Source organism: Macaca mulatta, chromosome 18, assembly GCF_049350105.2.
Source record: "Macaca mulatta isolate MMU2019108-1 chromosome 18, T2T-MMU8v2.0, whole genome shotgun sequence".
Lineage (NCBI taxonomy): Eukaryota > Metazoa > Chordata > Mammalia > Primates > Cercopithecidae > Macaca > Macaca mulatta.
In genome coordinates, this window is record NC_133423.1 from 14,174,072 (window position 1) to 14,181,540 (window position 7,469).

Consider the following 7,469-nt stretch of genomic DNA (forward strand, 5'->3'; position numbering starts at 1 on the left):
TGTCGCGCAGTTTTAGTTGGGGCGGTCCCTGCCCAGCCTATGAACTCTGCCGGGGTTAGCAGTGTCAGTCGGGGAACTAGGGTAACAGGGATACACAACTGTCCGTCAGAGATGCTTTTGGACAGAGTTTTTAACAGAGTCATATTACACCAGAAGAACACACCAGGGGGACCATATATGGGACTATTAGGGTATGTAGCCGATTGGTTACAGAGGCTGTTGCTAAATGCCGAATAACAATAGGGGTATTTCTCTTGGTATGGGTCACGGTACAGGGCCACATCGGGTATCGTGACTATCGATGAGTTAAAACCTGTATAGTTTGTGGGAGGGGAGGATAGAGGAACAGCCGTTAATGGTGGTCTTCCTAGGGTTGCACACATAAAGCAAGAGGACAGGTCGCCTAAACCAGTGAGGTTGGCGAATGCTAGCCCTTCCCGTAATAGAGTTAGCCAGGAGAAGGGCTGCAAGTCTTGTGATAGCTTGGTTTCTTGCCTGTGGATTTGTGTGTGGATTAAGGGTTGAATCTGGACTAGACTTCTCCACAGATATAAATGGCTACTGGGCCAGGTACTAGTTGATGAGTAATATACTCCCCCATGTTGTGGGGTTGTCCACCGAGAGTCCCATGGGTCTCTAATTATCCAAGTGTAAGTGACGGGAGACTCAGTTTTGTAAAAATACCACCCTTGTCGTTCTCTCCAGTATCGGACAGAGTGCGTCTTACAGTAGCTATATGGGCAACCTGCACTCTGGTGCCACCAATAATTTTTACAATTATATTCAGTTTGATCATATTCAAAACAGATCATGGGTATTGCTGGTTGGGCAATCTGGAACCTAGTGAAATTGAGGTAAACTATAGTATTACACCCTGAGGGGGGGCAGTCTGCGCTAGCTAGCAGTTTACCCGCTTGGGGGGTTTCCCCGGGGTGAGTTTTGTTCTCATAGAGCCAGAACCTCCAGACATAGGGATTAGACGGCGCAGCAGTGAGGAGAGTCAGATGCATAAGGCATAAAAGCATAGGTAAGCTAGACATGGTTACGGCTATGGGGATGACGGCGCAGGGTTAGCTTTAAGGGATTGTTCTTAGCTTTGTCTACAGTCCATGTAACCGGTGCTCCAGACGGCTCGAGAAGGTCGGATGTTGGGTCCACTGGTTTGACGTGTGTGTAGTGGATCCACGAAGCGATGCCTTCTACTTTGAGAGCGGTGGGAGTAGTCAGGAGTACTTGCAGTGGTCCTTTCCACCTGGGTTGAAGAGTTTCTTGCCGGTGGCGCTTGACTAGGACCCAGTCTCCCGGCTGGAATGGATGAGGCGTCGGCGGAGGTCCTGCCTCGTACAGTTCTCGTAGTCTGGGCCAAATTTCCTGGTGAATTTTCTGTAAGGCTTGTAAGGAGAACAGGAGCTCAGAGACATTTTCAGTTTCAGGTTTGAGTAAGTCATCTTTTAGACTGGGGACCAGGGGTGGGGGTCTGCCATACATGATTTCATATGGTGTGAGGCCTAGTCTGTAAGGGGTATTTCGGGCCCGGAACAGAGCGTAGGGGAGAAGTACTACCCAATTAGCGCCAGTCTCCATGGTCAATTTAGTTAAGGTCTCCTTCAGAGTCCGATTCATCCTTTCTACCTGTCCTGAGCTTTGGGGCCTATAAGCACAATGTAATTTCCAATTTGCCCCCAGAATGGAAGCCAAATCCTGACTTACCTTAGCAACGAAGGCTGGTCCATTGTCTGACCCTATTTGGACGGGAAAGCCATACCTGGGGAGGATTTCTTCCAAAATTTTCTTTGCTACAACCTGAGCAGTTTCTCTCTTAGTTGGGAACGCTTCTGTCCATCCTGAAAAAGTATCTACAAAGACAAGTAAGTACTGATACCCATATTTTCCAGGCTTTACCTCAGTAAAGTCTATTTCCCAATAGATACCAGGCCTAGTTCCTCTACACCTAATTCCTGCGGTGGTCTGGGTTTGGGGGCAAGCGTTGTTTAGTTGGCAGGCTTTGCAATTTGTTGTGACATCGCTGGCCAGTTCAGCTATGCGCCTGATTCTAAACTTGGCATGCCTGATTAAGTCCATCATTCGCCGGGCACCCAGGTGGGTTGTCCGGTGGATATGTTCCAACACCTGCCGTCCTAATTTTTCTGGTAGGATGGTTTGGTCATTTATATCAGTCCACCACCCATTTTTAACCTGTTTTAGGGGAAGCGTGTTCATCCATTCGCGATCCTGTTCGGTATAGTCGGGAAAACATGGCAAATTTCGCGGGCCAGGATCGGGGAGCTGGAGCGCGAGGAGCTGACTGGGAGCTTTTGCTATGCTCCTTGCGGTTTGGTCGGCTAAGAAGTTGCCTCGAGCAATTGGCGTAGTTGGTTTCTGATGCCCAGGGCAATGTACGATAGCCAATTTCTTTGGTTTCCACAAAGCAGTTAATAGAGCTAGGATCTCTTGCTTGTTTTTTATTTCTTTGCCTTCGGCTGTTAATAGTCCCCTTTCTCTGTAGATGGCCCCATGTATGTGCGCAGTAGCGAAAGCATAGCGGCTATCCGTGTATACTGTTAGTTTTTTCTCTGCCCCTAGGGTGAGGGCCTGTGTAAGGGCTATCAGTTTGGCTCTTTGGGCCGATGTCCCTGGAGGCAAGGGTTCCGCCCAGATTACCTCAGTCTCTGACGTTACAGCCGCTCCTGCATACCGCTGGCCTCGGTGGACGTAGCTGCTGCCATCAGTGAACCAGGTGAGTTCTGTGTCGGGGAGCGGACGATCTTGCAGGTCCTCCCGCACCCCATGCACCTGAGCCAGTATCTCAGTGCACTCATGGGACGGGGCGTCCAAGTCTGGATTTGGCAGCAGTGAAGCAGGGTTTAAAGAGGTTGGGGGCAGAAAAGTTATTCTGAGGGGGTTTAACAGCAGTCCTTGATAGTGGGTGAGCCGGGCGTTACTCATCCATCGGTCCGGCGGCTGCCGGAGGACGCCTTCAATGGCATGCAGGGTTATAATGCGCAACTCTTGCCCCATGATAAGTTTATCAGCGTCTCGGACCATTAGGGCGGTCGCCACGATTATCCGGAGGCAGGGTGGCCAGCCAGCAGCCACTGAATCTAATTTTTTTGACAAATAGGCAACTGGCCTCTGCCAGGGGCCTAGGTACTGTGTTAACACGGCTTTTGCAACACCCTTACTTTCATCCACGTATAAGTGGAAGGGCTTGGAGACATCAGGGAGGCCCAGCGCGGGGGCTGATAACAAGGCAGTTTTGATTTGCTGAAAGGCCAGCTCAGCCTCTTCCGTCCAATTGAAGGGCTGCCGTTCCTTTGTTGCCTGGTATAGGGGCTTGGCTAACTCAGCAAATCCGGGTATCCATAACCTACAGAACCCTGCCGACCCCAGGAATTCTCTCACTTGCCGTGTTGACTGGGGTCTAGGGATGCGTAGGACTGTTTCCTTTCGGGCTTTGGTTAGCCAGCGTTGCCCCCCTTTTAATAGGTACCCCAGATAAGTTACCTCCGACTTGCAGATCTGAGCCTTCGTTGCTGAGGCTCGGTAGCCTAGCTCCCCCAGAGTCTTCAGGAGGTCCTCAGTCCCTTGAACACAAGTTTCCGGGGACCTGGCCGCTATTAAGAGATCATCAACATATTGCAAAAGAGTTATTTCAGGGTGTTGCCGCCGGTACTCACCCAGATCTTCATGAAGGGCTTCATCGAACAGGGTTGGCGAGTTCTTGAACCCTTGTGGCAGTCTGGTCCATGTTAGCTGACCGTTGATGCCCCTCTCAGGATCCGTCCATTGAAATGCAAAGAGTTCTTGACTTTTGGGAGCCAGAGGAAGGCTGAAGAAAGCGTCTTTTAGATCAAGAACGGTATACCACTGTTTTTTGGGATGTAAGGCACTCAGAAGGGTGTATGGATTGGGCACAGTGGGATGTATGTCCATGACCCTTTTATTAACTTCTCTTAAATCCTGTACTGGCCTGTAGTCCGTACTGTTGGGTTTACGAACAGGTAACAGTGGAGTATTCCAGGATGAGTGGCAAGCCCGTAGGACTCCCTGGTCTAGGAGTCGGCGGATATGGGGCGTAATTCCTTCTCTTGCCTCCAGGGGCATAGGATATTGCCGAACCCGAACCAGGTCCGTCCCTGGCTTAACTTCCACAAATATGGCAGGTCGATGTTTAGCTAGCCCCAAGCCCCCAGTTTCTGCCCACGCTTCAGGGAAACGCTGGAGCCAAGAGTCAATTCCCTGATCGGGGGGCTTTTGCTCTTGATGGAGTCGGTACTCATCTTCTAAGGTGACAGTCAGGATAGATATTGGCCTGTTTTGGGAATCAGTTATCTTGGGCCCTTCTGGCTCAAAGTGGATTTGGGCCCCCATCTTTGTCAGCAAGTCCCTCCCTAGTAGAGGGCAGGGGCTCTCTGGGATAACTAGGAAGGAATGGGAGACTTTTCCTGTTCCTAAGTCTACAGTCCTCTGGGTTGTCCAGGGGTATTTTTTGATGCCTGTGGCCCCGTGCACCCAGGATGTTTTCTTAGACATTTTTCCAATTGGTTTGGTTAGGACTGAGCGTTCCGCCCCAGTATCGACCAAGAAGCGAACTGGGGACCCCTCCACTTGCAAAGTTACCCTGGGTTCGGGGAGGGGGTCCAAACCCCGTCCTCCCTAGTCAGAGTCCTGGGTAACGAGTACGGAGGTAGGGTTAGCTGGTCTCCGTTTCTTTGGGCAGTCTTTAATCCAGTGGCCACGTTCCTTGCAATAAGCACACTGATCTTTTTCTAATCCTTGCCTAGGGCCTTGCTTTTTCTGCTTTCTGTTTTGGCCATTTCCTGCCTGGGGGAAAGCTGCTACTAAGACTTTGGTCATTTCTTTGGTTGCCTTGAACTGTTTTTCTTCTGGAGTATCCCTATTATTATAAACTCGCTGGGCCATCTGAAGGAGGTCCTGAATCTGCTTTCCCTCTAAACCTTCTAATTTCTGGAGTTTTCTTTTAATATCTGGTGTTGCCTGGTTTACAAAGGACATTACTACCGCTGCCTGATTTTCCGGTGCTTCCGGGTCCATAGGGGTAAACTGTCTGAAGGCTTCCATTAATCTCTCTAAATACACAGCGGGGCTTTCTGTCTTACCTTGTAACACAGAATATACTTTAGCCAAATTGGTGGGCTTGCGAGCTGCAGCCCGGAGACCCACCATTAGAGTCTGGCGATAAATGAGCAGTCGTCCCCTACCTTCTGCCGTGTTGTAGTCCCATCTGGGCCGGGTCAAAGGGAAAGCCGCATTAATGAGGTCAGGATTTGCAGTTGGCTGGCCGTCATCTCCTGGAACCAGTTTTCTGGCCTCAACTTGGATTCTTTCCCGCTCCTCTGTTGTGAACAGGATTCGGAGGAGCTGTTGACAGTCATCCCAGGTCGGCTGGTGAGTAAACATGACACTGTCTAACAACGAGGTTAGATCTTTGGGATTATCTGAGAACCGAGCATTTTGGGACTTCCAATTGTATAAATCACTGGTGGAAAAAGGCCAATACATGAGACGGGAGAGCCCGGTATCATCGAGCGATCCTATTTCTCTGAGAGGCAGGGCTACGGTGGAGTCAGGGAGTCGGGAAGCTTGGTCCCGCTGTAGGCGGCCTCGCGTTCGGCCAGCCGGCCCCCCCGGGTTACTTTCGCTCTCGGCTGCTTCCGCTTCTCGGTTTCCCTCTACGGAAGCACCACCCTGGGGGACTGGGTCCTGCGGGATAAGGTGCAGATATGGTGGGGGAAATGTGGGTTCTAACGTTAGGGGGTCCTGGCTGTCCGGCAGCACAGGGGCCGAGGGAGCAGAGGGAGTCTTTTGTCTTGTAGGTCGCGTTACTAGGACTTTGCAGGGCTCAGGGATGAATGGAGTTATCCAGGGTGGTGGGTTTTCCACAAGATCCTGCCACACTAGAATATAAGGAATTTGATCAGGATGTCCTGACTGCCCTGGCAGGAAAATCTTAGTTTTTACCTTAGTAATAATAGAGAGACAGAAAGTTCCTTCGGAGGGCCACCCTACGCCGAAAGAGGGCCACTCCGAACGGCAGAAAGTAACTAGCTTTCCCTTCTTTAGTTCTACGCTTAAGTTATGCCCCCGAGCCTTCACATCCTTAAAATTGGTAACAAGGAGTGAGAGCGGCATGCTCTGGTTGTTGCCCATCTTTGGACTGCTCCTACAAAGAGAAGGGGGCACGAAAATGAGTGTGAAGCAGAGGGGAGTATCCGACAGGTCCGGTCCTGGAAGGGGAAGAAAAGGTTTTATGTTTCGTTTTGGGCTTACACTTAACACTTAACAAAAACGGACAGACAGTAATAACGATGAGCATTCGCGAGCGCGTGTCGGACTTCCGACCTGAGTCAGATGGGGCAACCAAGGATGGAGGCCCCCAGATGGGCACTGGGGAACGTCTCCCACCAGTCCCGAGTGGCTGTCTTCTAGCGCGTCCGCCAAGACCGTGCCACTTACAGAACAGACCAATACAGATTACAGATTACGGATTTCGTGAAATTTCAGGGAGACAGACAGAGACAAAGACAGAGACAGTGACAAAGCCGGCTTACCTACAGATTAAGATCCGTTGACTTGGGGGTCTGGTGGGCTTGGGGGAAATCCCAGACGAGCCCCCATTTGTTATGCCCAGACCGTTTATTCCCCGAAGAAGACCACTAGAGTCCAGAGTCAAAGCTAAGCAGCAAGGATCTTTATTACAGGTTCGAACCTGGAACTCTCCCTCGCTCGTGAAACGAGACGGGCAGGAGAGCTCCCCCACTCAGCTCCGAACAATGTTATATAGTCTAAGAAAAGTGGGCATAGAGTTATTATACAAATCAGATATATGATTGGCTAGTGTTTGAACAAGGCGATTTGGCTAACTATGATTGGTTCCTGCCATTTCTGATATTTTGGTTCAAACTTTGAGGCGGGAGAGCAGGTTTATGGCAGCAAGAGTTTATCTTACTTAAACACGTCTTGTGACCTTGCCTCAGAACTTACAAAATCTCTGGTATGTGCAAAACAAAATCTCTGGTACGTGCAGAAAACCAGGTACTCACAGAACTTACGAAATCTCTGGTATGTGCAAAGATTAGAGAGCAGAACAAGGGTGTAGCGGGTGGGGGGCGGGTACACATCTATCTTTGTGTCCTTTCAGTTCTCCTTCTAATTACCTGCAGTTAGTCAGTAAATCTTGGATAATAATAAATTATCCAATTAAATAATAAATATGTTGATAATTTTCCAAATTAAATAATAAATATGTTGACAAGCTACTTTAAACTCCTTTGCCAATATCTTTGCTTATGCCTTTTTATCCCTTTGGCTTGAGTATTAGTATACTAGACTCATATTTGAATAACTTGCCTTTGTTCTTGAACCTCAATCCTTTTCAATATTTCCAAAATGATTTTCCTGAAATTTGAATCTAGTAAAATTACATCCTCCCTAAAAACTCTGATGGA